This window comes from Saccostrea echinata, unplaced genomic scaffold, assembly GCF_033153115.1.
Source record: "Saccostrea echinata isolate AGI-Se365-2 ecotype Australia unplaced genomic scaffold, CSIRO_AGI_Sech_v1 ptg000001l, whole genome shotgun sequence".
Classification (NCBI taxonomy): Eukaryota; Metazoa; Mollusca; class Bivalvia; order Ostreida; family Ostreidae; genus Saccostrea; species Saccostrea echinata.
Genome location: NW_026889750.1, coordinates 50,913,512 through 50,936,741, shown reverse-complemented (window position 1 = coordinate 50,936,741; position 23,230 = coordinate 50,913,512). Strand labels below are relative to the sequence as shown.

At 33.7% G+C, this 23,230-nt stretch overlaps 1 protein-coding gene across 2 annotated transcripts in view; it reads right to left on the bottom strand.

Moving 5' to 3' along the window:
- Positions 1 to 23,230, bottom strand: part of LOC133194105 (5-hydroxytryptamine receptor 1-like) — a 104,877-nt gene that overhangs the window by 80,642 nt on the left and 1,005 nt on the right. The gene's annotated exons all lie outside the window — the stretch shown is intronic.

Sequence of the window (23,230 nt, the reverse complement as noted above, 5' to 3'; positions counted from 1 at the left end):
AAGTGAGCACCATACTACTATATTACCACGCACATAGTATCAGGGGGAGCCTGTCAGTTCCCCCTTTTTTTCTAAATACATGTATAACCTTTTACTGTTGAAAATGTTCATTGAAAGGCTGTCCCTCTCCCCCCCCCCCACTTTTTGTTGCAGTATAGTCAAATCTGGGTAATGTGGTAATAATGAATGACGCAGGAGACATACTAATAATAATGAATGAATTTTGGTTATGAAAGAGGTTGGAACACCCCCTCCCTTCTCGAATTAGAGTTTCAGAGTTTGGACAATTTTCCTTTTTTTCCTCCTTTTTACAGTTTGTCAAAAAAAATTCAGGTAAGCTGTCTAATTTTTTCTGCCACCCCCCCCCCCTTTATTAAAAAACGATAATACATGTACATGTACGTGCCTGGTTAATTTTTACACTGTCCGTCTATTTCTTCAGAACCAGTGGAATATTTCTGTATGTGACACAACGACGGAAATCCACGGTCGGTCTCGCTTCTAGTCTTACGGAGGTAAGCAAAGTAAGACGGACCATGGGTTTCCGATGTATGTGACAAATCATGAAGAAGATCAAACAGATAACAGCTCAGTATCCTAAATTTTCATTCGCTCAAAAGATTAAAAATTATTCTGTAGTACCAGGGACTATTAATACTTCATGCCTTTTATGGATGATCGAAAATTCAAAATAAGAAACAGACGGAAACATAGACTAGAAATCTCATAATTCAGATGAATATTTAGGTAATTATATAAGAAACAAACATTCGAGATTTTCTCTGAGTTTTTGAGGGCTGATTACTGTATATGTGTAAAATGCATATTGTAATTGCTAGCGCTCTCGAGCGCTAGCAACTACGTTAGTCTAAATTTCTGGAATACGCATGCTCGACTTCACGGTCGGGCATTCTTGGAAAACTACTGAAGATAGACTGTACGATGATAATTTCGTTTTTTCATAAAAAATAGATATGATCCGAATTCTGAATTTCTTAATTGTCTAACCTACGATTAAAAGTACAAGAAAAATTTGGGTCATGCCAAGATTGTAGAGATCAACTGGTAAAACCTAGCTTTCCATACAGCTAGCCATTATACTACCTTCTTAGATAATTTCGGCAAGCTCAGAAACAAACCAAGGAAATCTTTCAGAGTATGTCGGAAAGACACGAGAAGCGATTGATACAATGCAGTAGCACTGATATAATTATAATTCTTTAATTTTTCATTTTTCCTTTTTTGACGGAAAAGCCCAGGTAATGATCCGATTACGTTAGTCTTTTTTACTGGAATACGTATGCTTGACTTCACGGTAGGGCTGGGAATACTACTGTAGATAAACTGTACAATGTCCATTTCGTTTTTTAATCTGAAAATACTTATGATCTAAAGTTTCGTGTTTTGTTGTCTAATCTTAAATAAATGTACAAAAGGTAACAGTAAATGCCAAAACTGTACAGATCTGTTATAATTTCTAAAATTATAATTAAAAAACTAGCTTTTTTTAACTATCTTCCTGGATCTTTCGGGCAAGCTCGGAAAACCAACCTCGGATATGTTTTCTGAGCTTGCCGGAAAGGTCCGAAAGGATGTGATTGCTACAAAACAGTAAAAACAGTACCACACTGGAATATTTTTAAACTAGGTGTTCATTGGTTCTACTTATCTCTTATTTTTCACTTCAAAATTGAAATTACAGTAAAATACAGAATGCTTAAAGCACAGTTAATGATGCATGCCATTGTCAATGTGAAAACTCACTCTAGATTCACCATTCTGAATTAAGACACATCCCCCAACACCACCTCCAGTGTACCACTGTGTCTTCCTATTAATAATTAGGGACGACCATTTGATTCTGATGGGAGGGGGGGGGGGCTGGCAGATTTTGGAAATATATAATCTGTGCTCAAAAAAGTTGAGAATAAATAATTGTCTTTCCACGACCGGCAAGGAAATAAGTAATCTGTTCTTGACTATTACTACCCCCCCCCCCTTCCGTCCCCGTTTGAACTTTTTTTTGTCGAACTTTTTTCAGTGAAGAAGAAAATAAATAATCTGTCATTGACTGGAATGAAAATAAATAATCTGACTCGAAAATTTTTGCCAGACCCCCCACCCGACCCCCCTCCTCAGAATCAAATGGTCGTCCCCTTAATCGATTCAGCAAATTAATCCAATAATTCAGATATCTAATTCTGTGGTTTATGATAGCTACAGCGCTAGCTCACCAATCTTTTTTAAAAGATAAGCTTGTTAAAATATACGATAGCAGTCTACATTAATACAAACAGAGAGACATAGAGACTGTATTTTTACGAACTGATTGAAGTCTTCACAAGGAATACAGTGTTTACAAGATTTCGACAGAAAATATGCTGGTTAACTCCTATGTAATAGGAAACCTTCTGTGCCTTTTATTTCCATACAAGAATCAGGGAAAAAAAGAGAAACCAAATCCCCTTCAAATTGGATTGGGGAGGAACGTCGATATAAAGCCTGTCTTGTTGACTGAGGGACGACGACGAGTATTTGTCTGGACTCTGATGAGTATTTACATAAAATTATAACAATCAGGAAAGAGAAATGGCAGTAGGTTACGCTGAAGGGGACTCGGAGGCACAAAGAGGAACTTAATACTGTGGTCTTTCTGTCCATATCCTTGCTATTTTTTTTTTACAACAGAACTAAGAATACAGCGTACAAGACTAACAGGGACGTACTGTATACAGGGAATTTTTCGCCCCCGTTTTATTTTCGCCTCTTTCAACCAACTCACAGATGGACGAATTAAAAAAAAGGGTCGAATTCAAAGAACTCCGGGGCCAGAAAGGGGTCTTAGCCTACATGTACCTTGTCCTTTGCAATCCTGATTTTGATTGTACCATTATTATGTTTTATCACGAATTTCAAAGGAAGCCATCCTAATAAGGAGCTTAATCCTATCATTCTTTCATGAGTTTGTCGCACAGAACTTTCCCTAAATTTATAAGTCTCTTTTTAACATAAAGCTTTACTCTAACTCAGGATAATAATCTTTGCAAGCTTCATTCAATGAAATATTCACGGACTTACAAGCTTAGGATCAGGTATGAGTTCCGGAGACATGAGAGATGGGTATGAGCTAAAGATTCTTTTACATGGGAGTTCGGAGTTTTCATATCAAACGAACTTCAACATTACAAATTATGTACAAGAATATTTCAGGTTAACAAAACTCTTTTAATATATATTCTTTTTACTATATGTTATTTATACAATTATTTGTTATGCTTAATTGATCTGGATCTGTGTGCGCTTGCGTGTGTGAGGGAGGGGGGTGGATGGGTTGTGAGGGTGTGTGTTTACCCGTATCGTAATTTATATATTCACTCGGTTCATTATTTTTGTAACCTTGACTTCTTGTATAGAGAAGGTATTTATAGACATTTTATACCTGTTGCCCAATCTATTCAGTATACTGAATAAATATTGTTTGAACCCGGTCCGGAGAGTGCATTTACATGTACATGTATATGCAATTAGGCATCAAAAGAAATCTTCCGGATTAGATTATTTCTTTCCCAAATTATTGTATAAGTATAGCCAAACATTAAATTTAAAAGGTTAGCCATTTGTTCGATATTAAAATTTGTCATGAAATGTTCATAGAAAAATCAAAACAAACTCTTCAGGAGAGATGATAAAAACAAACTCTTAAAAACCATGAAAATAATCACTAGTCATATTTACATAAGTAAAATGAATAAGTCTCATATATTCTAGTTTTCATTCAAAGTTTCACAATTACGTCCTATAAAGTGACGAAAAGTTGTATAGGTTCATAAGGAAGAAGGCAAAAAGGTAGAGCTCTAAGCATAATAGAAAGTTTACATTTTCTTCATATCTTAGAAATTTGATATTTACTTCATTTACAATCAAAATAGGTCCAAAAATACGTCTCAATCCATGCATCTATATTTTATGCCCCCGTATCGAAGATTAGGGGGTATATAGTTTTTGCCCTGTCCGTCTGTTTGTTTTTTTTCTGTCTGTTTTTCCACAAAAATATTAACCTTGCCCATAAATTTGATTAGTTGGAGCTATGGCTTTCATATTTCACATGTGCATTTCTTGTGACAAGACCTTCCTTTGGGTACCAACATATTTGACTTCTTGACCTTGGACCTTGGAGTTTGACCCACTATTGCAAAAAATTACCCAACTTTAACCTTGGCCATAACTTTTGAACAGTTGGTGCTAAAACTTTCATCTTTCACAAGTGGATTCATTGTGACAAGACCTTTCCATGAGTGTAAATATTTTTGACCTTGGTTCAAGAGTTTGACTCACTTTTAAAAAAACATTAACCTTGGCCTTAACTTTTGAGTATTTAGAACTAGTGCTTTCAAATTTTACAGGTATATTCCTTGTGACAAGACCTTTCTTTGGATACCAACAATTTTGACCTTGACCTTGGAGTTTGACCTACTTTTTAAAAAAAAAAACCTTTAAAGTAGCTTCCCCATAGCTTTTGAACAGTTGGTGCTAGGGCTATTATATTTTGCATGTGTAATTCTTATGACAAAGTATTTCCCTGTGTACCACTAATTTTGACCTTGACCTTCGAGTTTGACCCACTTTTAGAAAACATTAACTTTGACCATAACTTTTGAAGGGTTGGTGCTTTGGTTTTCTTATTGACCACATATATCCGTTTACACAAGTCCTTTCTTTGGGTAACATTTTTTATCTCTTGACGTTTTCCTTGGAGTTTGATTTGTATTTGAGAAACTTTAATCTTCGCTATAAATTGCCATACGGGGGCGTCAGTGTTTCACAAACACATCTTTTTTTTGTTTTTGTTTTGTTTATTTCATCTGTCCTTAACAGAAAAATTCGAAGAAAAGAGGGACAGAAAAAAGTATGACGGCGCGCACCTGCAAGTTTCTTTTGTTTATCGATTGCTTTGTGCTTTGTTTCATTTGAGAGATCGTGACTAATTGTAAAAACACAAGTTAATTAGAAAACTTTGTGACATTTCTTTCTTGTATGATGATAAAGTTTTGTAAAGCCTCATTTGACAAATAAATTAATTTTTTCATTAGCAGTAACATTTTTTTCCTGTCATTGTTTCCAGAAAGCAGAATCAATAAATGAACTCTGTATATATATATATATATATATATATATATATATATATATATATATATATATATATATATATATATATATATATATATATATATATATATATACATCCCTTTCATAAGTTCAATCCATGGATTTTTACAGAGATTGACCCAAAAAATCGAAAATAATGAAAACAAGCCACAAGTTTTCTCCCTTGTCTTCTTTTAACATTAAGTCACTAGAGATCAAAATAAACGAACTTAAGCTGTTTAATGTTATTATTGTCCTTTATAGTCAATGGAGCAATTTAGGGAATTTATTATTTAAAAGTCTACATTTGTTTATCATATTTTGTATAAATTTTTGAAAAAAAAAATCTTTAATATGTTTTAAGATAAAACTAGATCCTTCTTCAGGGCATTGTCTTACCAATTATTACAGAACATCACAATTATAAATAGGAGTTGAAGTCTTTTTTTTTTTTTGGAAACATCAAGTCATACACTGTACCAGCTATTGTGAAATCAAGCACTGTTGTTGCTTTACAGAAATCTATTCCTATTTTTAGAAACATCAAGTCGATATGCTTTTCAGAATATATACTTGATCACGTGATCAAGTTTGAGCCAATCAGCGAGCTTAAAGTAAATGAGAAAAATAATATATCCAGATATATCTAAGTTGTTCAGGAAGAGAAGTGGTCTGGCAGATAAAAAAAATGGTAATCAAAATGTCCAAACGTCCAAATTTAATAAGACTTTAAATGAGATAGAAAATGCAATTGTGGTTTGAAATGTATTTAAGATAATTTTTTTTATTTGGCCCTCGACCCGCACTCTGAAATACATAAGAGCTTGAGAAAGATACTTTCCGTTTCAATCATTAACTTACATCTCTCTCTCTCTCTCTCTCTCTCTCTCTCTCTCTCTCTCTCTCTCTCTCTCTCACACACATCAAGTAGCCATTTCAGTTATATTGTACATGTACACCTTTCGTTTCTACAGTACTGATCTGCTTTCATTGAACTCTTGGTAATATAGGTTGCGAATCTCTGTCTTTAAGATTTCTTTATTATCCCGACTCGTCAGAAATATTTGTTCAGATTTTAAATACACCGAATATGTGTTACTGAGTTTCGTGAACAATGACAACCTCGTTTACGACAATTAAACCAACTTAATTTACGTCTTCACCTTATTTCACCCTTGCTTTATTATTTAACGACACTGAAAGCACTACTTTACGGCTACTCTGAGAATGTTATGTCTTCTTTATGTATTTCAAATCAATAAAAATGTTCGTTATATTCCCTGATTAACGCATTTTAGAGATAAAATTTTGTATTAAGTACTTAGCTAATGTTATCATCACCGAACGCGTGCCAAACTATGCAGCACGAGTTGTGAATAACTTGCAGTCCCTTGATCTTTGAAGATAGAATTGTGTTTTTTCTATTCAGAGTGCATTAGCCTTCTTTACTGATTAAGCAGGTTATTTGCCTCTAGTGGATAGGTACTGAATCATTCCACGGTTTGTATGTATTTATACAACACCTACATTAGGAGAGCTTTATCTCAATGATCTCAGGCGTTTTGTCAAGCACATTTCATGTTTCTAATATAGTAATCTATCATTATATTGCTGAGATATTTTTATTAAAAAAGATTCTGGTAAAATCAATTTTAAATGACCTATTACGAGTTGGTATTTAACAACATAGACTACCTACTGGAGATTGCGTAAATACCCGGTTTAATACGTTGTAATCTACATGTGTGTTCGTCCATACCCTTAAAGTGGATTTTTTTTACAAATCCATGTGCCACGATAGGACCTTGGTACTTTATGTGTATGATATACATATTTTGTGGTGGATCCTAGCGGATTGGGAAGGGAAATAATACACATGTTCATTGTAGCAATCTCTAAACCATCCTCACATCGTGCTATCACATATACATAGTTTTGTTTCGCAATATGTTTTGAAAATACATGTACGTACATATTAATACATAATTATTATGCTGTCAACATTAAATCACCAAATGAATTCAAATCTGTATTTATAAGATAATTATAAAAATTATGATAATTAGAAATAAGCTGAAAATCAAAACATTCTGGTGAAGGAGAGTCTCTGTCTAGTTAAAGCTTTACATGCAGAAAAAAGGCTTAGGCGTAAGGGAAAACGAAACTACATGTACATGTATGGTAGCATATTTCTACCCCCTATGAATGGAAGATAATTAAGTCGACCATCGAAGTTACCAATCTTTTTTTAGAGAATCTAATTTCAATACAGATGAATTTTCTTACTAAGGCCGGAATATAACAGATACATGCGAGAAGATTGTGTAAACGTGCAACTTATTTATGTCTACATGCAAGTTAATTATGTTGACACGGCTTATTTATGTCGACATGCGATTTAATAAAGTCGGCATGCAACATATGTATGTTGTCATGCAACTAATTTAGATCTATGTCTACATGCGAAATACATGTATATGATAACATGCAAGATATTTATGTCAACATGCAAGATAGTACTAGTACATGTAAGTTGCATGTCAACATAAATATCTACCATGTTGACATAATTAACCCGTATTTCAACATAGTTATCTCGCATGTGGACATAAATAAGTCGCATGTCTACATGATTATCCCGTATGTTAACATAAATAAGTCGCATGTCTATATATTATTTTGCATGTTGACTTAAATTAGTCGCATGTTCACATAATTATATTGCGTCATGGATGTATGATGTCAGATAATGGCATGTAGGGGACAGAAATATGCCACCATATGAGGCAGACGTTATTTTTGACACTATTTTGGTAGAACTTGGTAGAATATTTGAAAAAATTTGAAAGACATCCCTCCAACTGAAAAAAAGAGGCAGATTTCCTACTTTCTCTTTAATCGTGCCTTTAGTACTAGTAGTTAATAGATCCGCCCCTTCAAACGGATGATGTATATCTATAGTAATAATTAGTAACACAAGTCAATTAAACATTATAAACGAAAGCTTCATCATACCTCACCATTTAATCCAAGATTCAGATTGATACTAACCTACAGTTTATTCTGACCTTGAACTGTCACATGTACATCTTTATCAAAGTTTTTAACATAAGGTGGGTTTTTTTCTTCTTTGGTGCGAAAGTTTTATCAATCTTTTCAAAATATTCAATCATATTTATCTTGAAATATCGCTTTTCTCTCACCCTGAATCCCCTGTCCTGTGAAAATATTTTTATAATGATGTGAACACGTTATCATGTTTTTGTTTTTTGTTTGATTTATTTTTCTAAAAAATGTATAATTCAAACAAATATTGCATGTTGATAGATAAATATATGTCAGAATTCCTCTCTGAATTTGATTTATGATGTACAACCATATATTTTTGGCGAGTTTTTCCTCAAAAACATAAATATGAAAATAGTAAACAAGACTAGAATGTACATACACATAACATACCAGGGGTTGAAATATACGGTAGCCCGACGCCCGGGGCTAGTCGTTTTAAGACTCGGGCTAGCTAATTTAAGTGTAATGATAGTCCGTCGGACTAGCAGAATGAAAAAAAAAATCTTGTTATATGATTTACTTTTGCTTTTCTACGTAGACTGGTTTCTTTTGCAGCCATTACCAAAATCCACAGGTCTGAGCCCAGTAAAATTAGCTAGGGGCCGGTAAAGTTGAAAATCAAGTAAGTCCTGCAGGATTTTTTAAGGCCCAAATTTTAGAGCTAAAAAGCATGTTTTCCCCCAAATTTTTGCTATAAAATTTCCAAACAATTAAAAAGATTAAATCTGTATAACTTCATTGGTCGGTAATCTCCTTCATCTAATACAATTAGCAGTGCTATATGACTTATTTACTCCTAAAAATGATCGTCTTTTTTTCTTAATCCGAATTTCCTCAATACCTCTGTTCATACGAAATACATGAAGATATGCCATTACATATTTTCATTTACTTAATCAACTAAAGAGTAAGTGTTATATGAGTTATTTCAGATACAAAAATATATTTACACTTGCATTTAAAATATTTAATATAAAAAGAAAATGAAAAAAAAAACAAACAAACAAAACAACAACTGAAAGTGTGTCACTCCACTTCGGACTCAGTCAGAGGAGCTAGACTCCTGCAGATTTCTTTTCATAAAACAGCACTGTAAATTGAAAATAATGATTGAACTACATGTATTTGAGGGGCATTCTTAGTTCTCCGGGGGCCTGTATTTTTCATTGACTGACAGGTCCTACAGGCCCACGACGCAAATAAAGACTGCTTTTGATTGAGAACTAGTTTAATTTGTTTCTGTCTCCGAAGCGTTTGAAACTTTAACTTATGCTTTCATTTTGCTTAAAAAATTTATCGGGCTAGTTAAATTGATGTTTGGGCTAGTAATTTTTTACTGATCAGTAGCCCCTGGGCTAGTGGGTTTTCCAGGAAAATTTCAACCCCTGCATACGAATTGAGTTATACATATGTATGTGTATTACATATGTATTTACTATTAATTAAATCGCATTATACATTGAACCTGTCTTCCGATTACGATTATACTGATTAAGAATACGAAAACACATCATAATGGTAATTAATTTTTTGTTGGGTCTATCTGTAGTGTATGTGTGTGCTGAGAGCATACAGAAGATCCCCTCTGTTTCAGGTCATTCTCGACGAGAACTTAGCTCCAACATGTCTGAAAAAACATTAATCTTAAATGCATGTTTGACTGCATCAACTCAGTTTTCACCGAAATGAGTTGTGAAGACGAAGAGGTGATGCCGGGGTTATTTTTAGACTTGTTTGTTAGATGTTAATCGGAAAACATCGACAAGCGATAAGATAAAAATCAAAGATTGGCTGCTGGATATTTCATTGCAGACAAATTTGATTCAATTAGCAATTTGGGCTCTTTAATACATGTATTACTACAAACTACTCCAACTGCTATATTATTACACGCATTCGTGAGTAAACATAGAATGTGTCGATCTCACACGGTTTTCCCTTTTCCATAAGCCCCGGAAACACCAGCAGAAATTGGACAGAGGATGACACACATGGAGAGGACATGGAACTCTTGACCTTGAATATTTCAATTTTTTCTCAGGGTCACTGCTTATTTTTAACTCTGAAGGACATATTTATGAATTAGACGGAAATAGAGTTACATGTAAGAGATTTTTCCCAGAATGAAATTTTCAAAGAATTTTCTTAGAGAATAGTATTGACCATGATCTTTCATACACCTCTTTTCAATTTTAATGAACCTAAATATCCAAAGAGTAATCAGTAATTGAAATTCATATGTGGCAATGAAATATATGGAGAGAGATTTAAGATTTGACACGATGTGGTTGAGAATCTGGCTAGAATTAGGTGTGGAGTTTTGACGTAAATGTCCTTGAGTACGTGTATCATATTGTTCCATAGTTACAAACATACAGTGATTAGGCACAACGTACTTGTATCAAATGCTCATTCGTGACTTTCAAAAAACAATTTAATGGCAAAATGACTGTTAAAGTGAATTGATAAAGACTTTATTTAAACCATACCATCAGTATCTTTAAAACTAGTTAAATAACAAATAAAAAAACAAATGTTTCAACTCACTGATTTCTGGTTGGTATTCACCATTATCACCCGCTGCCATATCTATTTTTTCATGCAATAAATCAGATAATTCTCAGCATGTGGAAATAAATCTGTGATTTATTCTCTTTCTTACTTTGACTCGTTTCAATCACGTTAAGATTTATAGAAACTGAGATACACAGATCTCTATAGTTTTATCTGCTTTCTTTAATTTCATTGGGGGTATTCATTCTTCTACATCGGGGGGGAGGGGGAGGGAGACCTGGCTAAACGGGAAGACATATTGGTTTTGACATGAATGTCTGTCTCATTGTTAGATCCATAACGATTGGAAATTCAATATACTGTTGATCATTACCTAAACTCTTGTCATGGTGTCAAAGGTCAAGGACACTGGTCAACGATACATAAAAATGTAATATAATAGTTTACAGGCTTTGGTTTTAGAACCCTGTGTCTTATATTAAAAGTTGAATTTAAAATTTACAGTATGATATCTGACTCAGTTCAGACTTGAGTGGTTTGTTATCAATGACCCAAAGATGTGACCCCTGACCTTATCTAAATGCTCGTTCAGTGAACACCGTCTGGTGGCTATCTGGAACCTTTGATTGAAAGAATTCGAACTAAACATATATATGTAGATGTGTCATCATTTTACTTAAGGTCAAATCTGAAAGATCTTATAACAAAAATATGGAATGGGATATATTTAATTTTATCTAGTAAAATGTAAATCACATTATTTATATATATTTTAATATGTCTTAGACTTATTATTTAAATAAAAGTTGTTCGAGGAAATCCTGAAGACGTATTTTTTTTATATCAAATACAGCATGATTTTGAAAACGTGTCACAGACACTGAATCACAAATACAAAACATTGTGTTGGAGACAGCTCAATGTTTTGTCATCATATATTACACATACAAATTTGCCAGTGACTAGTAAATCACTGTACTTTTGCTGAATATTCTTGAAGTACAGTGAATATTTCATCATAATTCTGTATTCAGATAAGGGATGAAATATTCTTTATATACAGTCATTATTCAATCATTCAGTATAATATTTGGTGACAGAATATCCGTTACATACAGTGAATATTTAATCATTCTGTATACTACACATATTTGGTGATTATTCGTTGTAATACATAGTGAATATTTAGTCATTTGAGTATAATATTTTGATGACAGAATATTCATGACATACCATGAATATTTAATCATTTTGTATGTATACTATTTGCTGACGTTCTTCAAAGAATATTCGTTTTATACAGTGAATACCATCATTGTGTAATTATCTGGAGATAGAATATTCATTATAAATGAGGTTGAATATTTAGTCATTCTGCATCATTTTGGTGACAGAATATCCGTTGTATACAGTGAATATTAAATTTTTCTTAAACTTTTAGGCATTTTTCTGTTATTATTTAAAGGGAATATTACATCATTCGGTGTATTATTTAGTCATTCTTTTATATTCGTTAAGTACAGTGAATATTTTATCATTCTGTATACTTTTGGGTGATTTAATATTATTCATTTTTTTACAGTGAATATTTTATCATCTTTTATACTACACCTAATACAATGTGTCTAAGTTACAGAATCTGTCGTTCTGCTATCCGCAGAAAATTCGCTGCTGACATGTTCGTTATATATCCATGTTTGACCAATGTTTGACCATTTACTTTAGATAACAGTATTAAATCATTGGATAATCAGGGATTTTTACTCCTTTGAAGGATGAAAGTTTCAAATTAGACTGGAGTAAAGGGGAATCTATATCAGTTCCAATAGTTTACAAGCAGAGCCAAGCAAAAGGCCAAAAATAATTATGTTCCCCAAACGAAGTTTGGGAACATATTGTTTTTACTCTGTTTCTTATTATTATTATTATTAAGGTCTTCCGTCTTCACGGAAGACCTTATAGCGATTCTACTGTTTCTTATTATTAAGGTCTTCCGTCTTCACGGAAGACCTTATAGTGATTCTACTGTTTCTTATTAAGGTCTTCCGTCTTCACGGAAGACCTTATAGCGATTCTACTGTTTCTTATTATTATTATTATTATTATTATTCTTATTTTTTTCCTAAATTTTGTGCACGCGATTTCTCAGCAACTATTCAGTGGTTTTCTATGAAATTTTCAGGAATTATCCGCATTTATAGGAACTTGATACATCTTGGAGGAATTTTGAAAATTCGCTTCCGGTGCCAAGTTATGGACAATTTCCTGATTTTAAAATGAAATTTTGTCGCCCCTTTTTTGCAAAAATGGTAAAAGATATGAACTGGAGACTTGTAAGAGAGTATAGGGCATGACTTATAGGTGAACAGAATCACCTTTTCGTTCGTCGTCGGCACTTCCGGTCGCTTACGGAAGTGATCAAAGAAATCGTAAAATTTCAACTTTGCATTTTCAAATCAAATCCTACACAACATTATTGCATCTCTTTCGTAGCTTCGAAATATGTTGGTCCCACCGGAAACAAAAACGTCAACTTCCGGTTATAAGAGAAAAACTACATAATTTGAGTATTTTTCTTTCCCATTAATATCCTTTGTAGATAAGGTATTTGAAATGAATTTTACATATGTTATTTAGACTGCAAATATCTAGAGTAACATTAATTATCTTTGTAAAATTCACTTCCGGTCGCGTGTTTTCCTGTCCTCAAAATGAGAAGTTGTCTGAGCAAGATCTCGGAAACGGTGAGAGATTAGGACACCAAACTTATACGAGCATCAGACCTTAAGATGTAGGCAAAACCAATTGGGTTCAGAGCGTCGGCCGTCACTTCCGGTCGTCACAGGAAGTGATCCAAGAAATCGAAAATTTCAATTTTTCTTTTTTTAAGTAAAAATTGCATCACTTCATTGCATCTCTTTCAGATTCGAAAGATGTTGGTCCCACCGGAAACAAAAATGACAACTTCCGGTTATAAGAGAAAAACTACATAATTTGAGTATTTTACTTTCCCATCAATATTTTTTCTAGATAAAGTATTTGAAATGAATTTTAAATATGTTATTCAGACTGCAAATGTCTAGAGTAACCTTAAATATCTTTCAAAAATTCACTTCCGGTCGCATGTCTTCCTGTCCTCAAAATGTGAAGTTCTCTGAGCGAGATCTCAAAACCAGGTAAAAGAATAAAACACCAATCTTTTATGAGTAATAGACCTTGAGGAGTAGGCAAAACCATTTGGGTTAAACGCGTCAGTCGTCACTTCCGCTTGTCACAGTAAGTGATCAAAGAAATCTAAAAAAAACTAACTTTTCTTTTTTAAATTAATGCTTGCATCACTTTATTGCATCTCTTTCGCTGTTTTGAAATATGTTAGATTCCACCGGAAATAAAAACGTCAACTTCCGGTTCTAGGAGATAAACTACTTTATTTTGATATTTAACTTTCTCATAAATATTGCTCATCGATAAAGTACTTGAAATGACTTTATGTATGTTGTATATACTGCAAATGTCTAGAGAAAAGTCAGAGATTTTTTATAAAATTCACTTCCGGTCTCGTGTTTACCTGTCCTCAAAATTAGAATTTGATCTCACAATATTGCTCGGCAACGACAGTAAACGACTAAGGTCTAAAACTTTCTGGACTGATGGTCAGTCATCAGTTTATTTGAATCGTGAGAAAATCTTGTATCGCCGTTACTTTCGGTATTTCCGGTCGTGACCGGAAGTGATGTAAAAAAGTGAATGGTAAATGGTTAGCACGTTGGATTTTCACGCTGACGACTAGAGTTAAATCTCCAGAGTGTCTGAATTTCTTTTATCTCTTTTTCAGCTTGAATTTTCGTTTTTATTTTCAAAATCGGACGGAAGACCTCTCATTGCTCGCAATGAGTTTCTAGTTATTATTAAGGTCTTCCGTCTTCACGGAAGACCTTATAGTGATTCTACTGTTTCTTATTAAGGTCTTCCGTCTCCAACGGAAGACCTTATTGTTTTCGTTCGGTTTCTTTTTCCCTATTATTAGGGTCTTCCGTCTTCTGCGGAAGACCCTTCTATTATTCTATTGTTGATTTTTCACTTTTCTTTTTAGGGTCTTCCGTCTTCAGCGGAAGACCCTTCTATTATTCTTAGGTTTCTTTTTTACCTTTATTATTATTATTATTATTATTATTATTATTCTTTTTTCTCCTTACAAAATTTGTGCAGAGGATTTCTCGGAGATGGCTCGTTCGATTTTATTCAAATTTTCAAGGTAGATGCGTTGACATCTGAAGTTAATTCCGGCAAGTCCGTTAAGGGATATTTACTTCCGGTCGAAAGTTATCGCCCTTTTATTAAAATTCAGAGGACCTCCTTGTCTGCGATGGAACTCATAAACGGCTTAAGCTAGAGTGCTGAAATTTTCAGTGATGATAGAGGACATGTTGCCATTATGCACCTGGGTTTAGATATTTTCCGGAAGTGCCTAGTATGGAAGATCGGTAGGGGTCGAAATTTAGGACACGAATCATGAGTGAATTTTTGAGACATTTTGTATCATATCTTTTAAAGTATAATTATTTTGTTAAAACATATTGAACAATATTTTTGCAGAATGACAGGATCTTTGACATGATATCAAGAAAAAAGGGCTGACTTATCATATGAGGGGCCGAGAGGGGCCAAAAGTCTTTCACCTATAACTCTTAAACAAGCAATATTTTTGTATATATTATTGAAGCAAAAATGTTCATATTTACAATCTGCAACCATATATTTTAAAATTTTTATCAAATATTACGTAATTAGGGGCCATAAGGGGCCAGAATGCTTAATCTTTGACGATTTATATCTCGAAAAGGGGAAACATTTTGAAAAGCATTATTGAACAAAAGTTGTTTAAAATGATGTTCTCAACAATGTGCATCCCTTTAATTTTTCCTAAACATCCCCTATAAGGACTTAAAGGGACGGCCCCTAAAATTTTCAAGGCTACATATCTTGAAAACGAAACGAAACTTCTGAACAGTTGTTGAACAAAAAGTCTTCAGAATTACAAGACCTTTCATGTGATATCAAGAAAAAGGGGCTGACCCCTCAAATTAGGGGCTCAGAGGGGCCAAAAGTCTTTCACCTATAACTCTTTAACGTTAAATAATTTGATATTAATTATTGAAGCAAAAATGTTCATCTTCACAATCTGCAACCATATATTTTAAAATTTCATCAAATATTACGTAATTAGGGGCCATAAGGGGCCAGAATGCTAAATCTTTGACGATTTATATCTCCAAAAGGGGAAATATTCTGAAAAGCATTATTGAACAAAAGTTGTTTAAAATGATGTTCCCAACAATGTGCAACCTTTTAAATTTTCCTTAACAGCCCCTATAAGGACTCAAAGGGACGGCCCCTAAATATTTCAAGTCCACATATCTCGAAAACGAAACGAAACTTCTGAATAGTTGTTGAAAAAAAAAGTCTTCAAAATCACAAGACCTTTTATTTGATATCAAGAGAAAGGGGCTGGCCCTTCAAATTAGGGGCTCAGAAGGGCCAAAAGTCTTTCATCTATAACTCTTTAATGATCAATATTTTATTATAAATTACTGAAGCAAAAATGTTTATCTTAAAATTCTGCAACTATATATTATAAAATTTTGATCATATGTTACGTAATTAGGGGCCATAAGGGGCCAGAATGCTAAATCTTTGACACATTATATCTCGAAAAGGGGAAATATTTTGATAAGCAATAATGAACAAAAGAAGCTCAGAATAATGTTTTAAACAATATGCATCCTTTCACTTTTTACAGACGAATATCCCAGTCAAGATCTTGACTAATCTTATCCAAAATCAGACGGAAGACCCACTCGTTGCTCGCAACGAGAACCATCTAGTTATTATTATTATTCTTTTTTTTTTCCTTACCGATTTTGTGCAGAAGATTTCTCGGAGATCGCTCGATCGATTTGCTTCAAATTTTCAGCGTTAATGCGTTGCTATCTGAAGTTTATAACGCCGCTTCAGTTTTTGAAAAATCACTTCCGGTCAGAAGTTATCGCCCTTTGATCGATTTTTACATAGACCTTGTGTCTGCACAAAAACTCAAAAACGACAAATGCTAGAGTGTTGAAACTTTCAGTGGTGATAGAGGACATGTTCTAGATGTGCACCTTGATTTTCAAATTTTTTCGGAAGTGCGAAGTATGGAAGCTGGGTAGGGGTCGAAATTTAGGACGTGATTTACGAGTGAATTTTAGAGACATTTCTTATAATAACATTTTAAATAGAAGTATTTTGTTAAAACATATTGAAGAAAAAGTCTTCAAAATCACAAGACCTTTTATTTGATATCAAGAAAAAGGGGCTGACCCCTCAAATTAGGGGCTCAGAAGGGCCAAAAGTCTTTCATCTATAACTCTTTAATGATCAATATTTTGTTATAAATTACTGAAGCAAAAATGTTCATTATAACAATTTGCAACTATATATTATAAAATTTTGATCATATGTTACGCAATAAGGGGCCATAAGGGGCCAGAATGCTAAATCTTTGACACATTATATCTCGAAAAGGGGAAATATTTTGATAAGCAATATTGAACAAAAGATGTTCAGAATAATGTTCTAAACAATATACAGCCTCTTAATTTTTGCAAGACATCCCCATTAAGGAGTTGGAGGGCTGGCCCCTAAATATTGTTATTCTATATATCTCTTAAACGAAAGGAAATTTCTGAATAGTTGTTGAACAAATAGTCTTCAAAATCACAAGACCTTTTATTTGATATCAAGAAAAAGGGGCTGACCCCTCAAATTAGGGGCTCAGAAGGGCCAAAAGTCTTTCATCTATAACTCTTTAATGATCAATATTTTGTTATAAATTACTGAAGCAAAAATGTTCACCTTAACAATTTGCAACTATATATTATAAAATTTTGATCATATGTTACGTAATAAGGGGCCATAAGGGGCCAGAATGCTAAATCTTTGACACATTATATCTCGAAAAGGGGAAACATTTTGATAAGCAATATTGAACAAAAGATGTTCAGAATAATATTCTAAACAATATACACCCTTTTAATTTTTGCAAGACATCCCCATTAAGGAGTTGGAGGGCTGGCCCCTAAATATTGTTATTCTATATATCTCTTAAACGAAAGGAAATTTCTGAATAGTTGTTGAACAAAAAGTCTTCAAAATCACAAGACCTTTTATTTGATATCAAGAAAAAGGGGCTGACCCCTCAAATTAGGGGCTCAGAAGGGCCAAAAGTCTTTCATCTATAACTCTTTAATGATCAATATTTTGTTATAAATTACTGAAGCAAAAATGTTCATTATAACAATTTGCAACTATATATTATAAAATTTTGATCATATGTTACGCAATAAGGGGCCATAAGGGGCCAGAATGCTAAATCTTTGACACATTATATCTCGAAAAGGGGAAATATTTTGATAAGCAATATTGAACAAAAGATGTTCAGAATAATGTTCTAAACAATATACAGCCTCTTAATTTTTGCAAGACATCCCCATTAAGGAGTTGGAGGGCTGGCCCCTAAATATTGTTATTCTATATATCTCTTAAACGAAAGGAAATTTCTGAATAGTTGTTGAACAAATAGTCTTCAAAATCACAAGACCTTTTATTTGATATCAAGAAAAAGGGGCTGACCCCTCAAATTAGGGGCTCAGAAGGGCCAAAAGTCTTTCATCTATAACTCTTTAATGATCAATATTTTGTTATAAATTACTGAAGCAAAAATGTTCACCTTAACAATTTGCAACTATATATTATAAAATTTTGATCATATGTTACGTAATAAGGGGCCATAAGGGGCCAGAATGCTAAATCTTTGACACATTATATCTCGAAAAGGGGAAATATTTTGATAAGCAATATTGAACAAAAGATGTTCAGAATAATGTTCTAAACAATATACAGCCTCTTAATTTTTGCAAGACATCCCCATTAAGGAGTTGGAGGGCTGGCCCCTAAATATTGTTATTCTATATATCTCTTAAACGAAAGGAAATTTCTGAATAGTTGTTGAACAAAAAGTCTTCAAAATCACAAGACCTATTATTTGATATCAAGAAAAAGGGGCTGACCCCTCAAATTAGGGGCTCAGAAGGGCCACAAGTCTTTCATCTATCATTATTTTGTTATAAATTATTGAAGCAAAAACGTTCATCTTAACATTCTGCAACTATATATTATAAAATTTTGATCATATGTTACGTAAAAAGGGGCCATAAGGGGCCAGAATGCTAAATCTTTGACACCTCCAACAAGGGGAAATATTTTGATAAGCAGTAATGAACAAAAGATGCTCAGAATAATGTTTTAAACAATATGCATCCTTTCACTTTTTACAGACGAATATCTCAGTCAAGATCTTGACTAATCTTATCCAAAATCAGACGGAAGACCCACTCGTTGCTCGCAACGAGAACCATCTAGTTATTATTATTATTATTATTCTTACCGATTTTGTGCACGCAAGTTCTCGGTAACGTCTTTGCCGATTTTCATGAAACTTTCAGATCTGATAGGTATTGATCTGAACCTTATTGGAAATTTTTTTCGTTGATGACGTCACTTTCCATCTCGAGATATTTAGGATTTTCTGATTTTCAGAGGGTCGGCTTGTCCTGGAAACTCCTCCGAAACGACTTAAGATATTGAGTCACGATTTTCAGTGAAGGTAGGGGAAGGTTTGTAGATTTGCAGGCAGGTGTCCAAATCTCTCTAGCGCAAAAGGCGCCGAAGCTCGGTACGGCTCAAAAAATGTCTCAGAAACATCTCACAAAATTTTACACCTTTTCTTTTATATCTTCAAACATGTTAAGAATTTGTTAAAACATATAGAAGAAAAGTTGTACAGAATGATACGACCTTTCATTTGATATGAAGAAAAAGGGGCTGACCCCTCAAATTAGGGGCTCAGAGGGGCCAAAAGTCTTCCATCTTTAACTCTTTAACGATCAGTAATTTGTAATACATTACTGAAGCAAAGATGCTTAACTTAACGATTTACAACAATATATGATGAGATTCTGATCATATGTTACGTAATAAGGGGTCAAAAGGGGCCAGAATGCTAAATCTTTGACGCTTTATATCTCGAAAAGGGGGAATATTTTGATAAGCAATACTGAACAAAAGATGGTCAGAATAATGTTCTAAACAATATGCAGCCTTTCAATTTTTGTCAAACGGCCCCATTAAGGACTTGGAGGGGTGGCCCCTAAATATTTCCATTCAGCATATCTCCATAACGAAAGGAAATCTCTGAATAGTTGTTGAACAAAAAGTCTTTAAAATCACAAGACCTTTCATTTGATATCAAGAAAAAGGGGCTGACCCCTCAAATTAGGGGCTCAGAGGGGCCAAAAGTCTTTCATTTTTAACTCTTTAACGATCAGTAATTTGTAATACATTACTGAAGCAAAGTTGTTTATCGTAACGACTTACAACAATATATGATAAGATTCTAATCATATGTTACGTAATAAGGGGTCAAAAGGGGCCAGAACGCTTAATCTTTGACGCTTTATATCTCGAAAAGGGGGAATATTTTGATAAGCAATACTGAACAAAAGATGGTCAGAATAATGTTCTAAACAATATGTAGCCTTTCAATTTTTATCAAACGGCCCCATTAAGGACTTGGAGGGGTGGCCCCTAAATATTTCCATTCAGCATATCTCCATAACGAAAGGAAATCTCTGAATAGTTGTTGAACAAAATGTCTTCAAAATCACAAGACCTTTCATTTGATATCAAGAAAAAGGGGCTTACCCCTCAAACTAGGGGCTCAGAGGGGCCAGAAACCTGTCATCTATCGCTCTTTGATAATGTTATATAAATCAAAAGAATGAAATCTAATTAGGGAAGCCTATATATTATTATCTTTTGACAAAGTTCATAGTCAAAATCATATTTCATCTTATCGAAAAATCGGACGGAAGACCTACTCGTTGCTCGCAACGAGATCTCATCTAGTTATTATTATTATTATTATTATTTTTTTGACCAAATTTTGTGCAGGCGTTTTCTCGAAAACTATTCAGTGGTTTTTCGTGAAACTTTCAGGAAAAATTAGTCATTGTATGAACTTGTTTCATCACAAGGAAAATTTGGAAAATTCCATTTTGGTTCCAAGTTACGGGCAATTTCCTGATTTTAAAATGAAATTTTGTCCGCGAGTGTTCTCAAGAATGACTGAAGATATGAACTGGAGACTTATTGGAGAGCATAGAACGTGACTTCTAAATTTGTGGAATCACATTTTCGTTCGTCGTCGGCACTTCCGGTCGTTTACGGAAGTGATCAAAGAAATCATAAAATTTCAACTTTCTTTTTTTAAATCAATACTTACATCACTTTATTGCATCTCTTTTGTAGTTTCGAAATATGTTGGTCCCACCGGAAACAAAAACATTAACTTCCGGTTATAAGAGAAAAACTACATAATTTTAGTATTTTTCTTTCCCATTAATATACTTTGTAGATAAAGTATTTGAAATGAATTTTAAATATGTTATTCATACTGCAGATATCTAGAGTAACATCAAATATCTTTGTAAAATTCACTTCCGGTCGCGTGTTTTTCTGTCCTCAAAATGAGAAGTTCTCTGAGCAAGATCTCGGAAACGGTGAGAGATTAAGACACCAAACTTATATGATCAACAGACCTTAAGATTTAGGCAAAACCATTTGGGTTCAGAGTGTCAGCCGTCACTTCCGGTCGTCACAGGAAGTGATCAAAGAAATCGAAAATTTCAACTTTTCTTTTTTTAATTAAAAATTGCATCTCTTTATTGCATCTTTTTCGCAGATTCGAAAGATGTTGGTCTCACCGGAAACAAAAGCGACAACTTCCGGTTATAAGAGAAAAACTACATAATTTGAGTATTTTAGTTTTCCATCAATATTTTTTCTAGAAAAAGGATTTGAAATGAATTTTAAATATGTTATTCAGACTGCAAATGTCTAGAGTAATCGTAAATATCTTTCAAAAATTCACTTCCGGTCGCATGTTTTCCTGTCCTCAAAATGAGAAGTTGTCTGAGCGAGATCTCAAAACCAGGTAAAAGATTAAAACACCGGACTTAAATGAGTAATAGACCTTGAGGAGTAGGCAAAACCATTTGGGTTAAACGCGTCAGTCGTCACTTCCGCCTGTCACAGTAAGTGATCAAAGAAATCTAAAAAAAAATTAACTTTTCTTTTTTAAATTAATGCTTGCATCACTTTGTTGCATCTCTTTCGCTGTTTTGAAATATGTTAGATTCCACCGGAAACAAAAACGTCAACTTCCGGTTTTAGGAGATAAACTACTTTACTTTGATATTTAACTTTCTCATAAATATTGCTCATCGATAAAGTACTTGAAATGACTTTATGTATGTTGTATATACTGCAAATGTCTAGAGAAAAGTCAAAGATTTTTATAAAATTCACTTCCGGTCTCAGGTTTACCTGTCCTCAAAATTAGAATTTGATCTCACAATATTGCTCGGCAACAGTAAACGACTGAAGTCTAAAACTTTCAGGACTGATGGTCAGTCATCAGTTATATGAATCGTGAGAAAATTTTGTATCGCCGTTACTTCCGGTCGTGACCGGAAGTGATGTAAAAAGTGAATGGTTAACGTTAGCAAGTTGGATTTTCACGCTGACGACCAGGGTTAAATTTCCAGAGTGTCTGAATTTCTTTTATCTCTTTTTCAGCTTGTATTTTCGTTTTTATTTTCAGAATCGGACGGAAGACCTCTCATTGCTCGCAATGAGTTTCTAGTTATTATTCTTTTTTTCTACTTTCTTCTCCGGTACTTTTTTGTCCGGGAGTGTTCTCATAAAACCTCTCATCCGATTGACATGAAACCTTTTTAGGGTTAATAGGCATGTTGTGTAGGTGTGCGGAACGAAGGTCATTTTGCGCGCACATGCATGCACGTGCGCGCGCGTGCATTGAGTGAAATGACTGATATACTTGATAAAGCCGTAACTTTTATATTTCTTGATGAATTGCTTTGAAACTCAAAATATAAAGATATATTAGTAGTCTAGACAAGTTGACATGGTCAAATTAGCATGAACTCACGCGCATGCACGTGCGCTCTCCTCTGATTGGCTGATACAAAAATCTCAATAATTTCCTTGTTTTTTGACGAAATACTTTGAAATTTAAAATATAAGTATATATTATAAGGTGCTACAACGTGTTACATAGGAAATCTCTTGAAACCACGCGCAGGCAGGTGTGCTGCAATCTGATTGGCTGAGACTTTAAATGTCTATAACTCATTTGGTTTTCAACAAAACATGATGGAATTTACGACATGGATATGCTCATAGGGCTCCTACATTATGATACTATCAAAATTGAATGCAAGGCCATGCATGCGCGTATGCTGAATTCTGATTGGCTAATACTTAAAGGGTTACATCTCTCTTGTTTTTCAATGAAATTCTTTAATATTTAACACAAATGTAT